The sequence below is a fragment of the Pteropus vampyrus genome, unplaced genomic scaffold, assembly GCF_000151845.1.
Source record: "Pteropus vampyrus isolate Shadow unplaced genomic scaffold, Pvam_2.0 Scaffold46, whole genome shotgun sequence".
In the NCBI taxonomy this organism is placed as follows: Eukaryota; Metazoa; Chordata; class Mammalia; order Chiroptera; family Pteropodidae; genus Pteropus; species Pteropus vampyrus.
In genome coordinates, this window is record NW_011888827.1 from 1,125,933 (window position 1) to 1,127,665 (window position 1,733).

The following is a 1,733-nucleotide window of genomic DNA, read 5'->3' on the forward strand; positions in this document are numbered from 1 at the left end:
TTTCTAGAACTTAAACATTCCTTTAAGATGTATATTTGATTCCCTCTTTGTCTCTTTACTCAGCGCCCGAGCATTGCGTGAGCTCAGATTTGCATTCTTGATTTTTAAAATCGGTTCCAAAATCTAGAAGAATTCCAGCCATCTCTGGAATCTCTAATACCTCCAGGAGCTGCAATTTCGTTTTCTTTAGCAAGTTCCCGCTGGGGTCCTGCGATATTGCTGGTGTGCCATGGGAACCCAGTGGGCACCCTGATCTCTGCCTTGTAGAAAGTGACTTCCAAGGGAAGAAATGAACCTTCTGAGGCACAGACAGAGCGAATAAAACATTTTATGATACAACCAGGATTGGCAAATCAACAGACCTCCAACGAGCTGCAGACTCCATCAAGTTGGAGGGCGTTAGGGGGACAGACGAGGTAGGAGAGGCATCTGCAGGCGAAACAGGCCCCTCCACATGGGGCAGCCCTGTGCCAAAGACGACATTCAGCCAGTGCCCAGCAGAGACCCCATGAAAGCAACACACCCAACAACCCTCATGTAGTATGTGTGCAACTGTGCGCTTTTAACCGTATCTATGGATTATTCTTGCCAAAAAGACCCGAACACGACAGAACTCCTGCCCTAACAAAATAACCTTGAACTCTTATGAAGGCCGCTGCCATGCTGTACTGTTTTCCTCCATTTAGGGGAGAAGGGAAGCTTCCACTTTCACATTTATTATCTTGTTGCATCACACAAGGCAGGAAGCGTAGGCCCCAATTTACAGAAGAAACGCAGACTCAGAAAGGCCAGTGGAGCTCTCCGAGATAGCCTCGTTAGTGACAGAGCTGGACTTGAACTCTGGTGTCCTGCACCTGTGCTGCTCGGAGGGGCCATGCTTGCTTTCTGGAAGGTTCAGTCCAGGCTCTCTGAACGCAGCTCTCAGAGGGTAGCAGGCCATGACTGCAGGGCAGTCCGCCCGGTCTCCCTTAACCCATCAGTGCTCGGGCGTTAAGTTTCCATATACTTCCCAGGGAGCAACACACCGCATACTGACCTCAGTTTAAAGCACAAGTTCATGGTCCTGTGTCTCCCTCAGGGGAATCTGCGGTAGCTTCAAGGAAATGTATCTTTCAAAAAAAACAAACTGTTTAATGCTTAGCTATTTGTACCTCATTTCTCCCTTTTTTTTCTTTTTTGAGCCTGTTATAGGTATCCTGGATCTATCTAGATATATTGGGATATTTTTTGAGAAAAGGGACAATATTTTGACATTTTACTTTCTTTTGATGAATTGCTTTTACCTTCAGCATTTTTCCTAGGCTATTGGTAAAACATTAAAAAGTTCTATAATAGCTTTAAGCTCTTTTGAATAAATTTACTACAGAAAATTTTACTTACATAGAGTGGCAAAAATAGGTAAAGAACACAGGCATTTTTGGAATGGCAGCATGAAGGTCTACTGCGTGCTGGCCAAGTGCCCAGTCACTGTTCTGGCAAGTAGAGTATGGGCACAGCAGCTAATAATGGTTTTTTAAGTGCAAATAAATGAGGTTATTTTCCTGATTGAAATATTTCCCACTGCACTTAAGGAAGGGACCAAGTCCCCGTGACCTTCAAGGCTGCACACCTGGTCCTGCCGATCTGTTCACCCTCTCTCGCACCTGCAGCCACGGCCTTCCCTTCCGCTCCTCAAATATGTCTTCTTCTTCCCTGTGCATCCCTCCACAAACGCCGTTCCAATCCTGGAATCT

General features: G+C 45.9%; 1 protein-coding gene across 1 annotated transcript in view; it reads right to left on the reverse strand.

Moving 5' to 3' along the window:
- The window catches only part of PLPP4 (phospholipid phosphatase 4), an 83,437-nt gene that overhangs the window by 1,096 nt on the left and 80,608 nt on the right, over window positions 1–1,733 (reverse strand). The window lies entirely within an intron of this gene.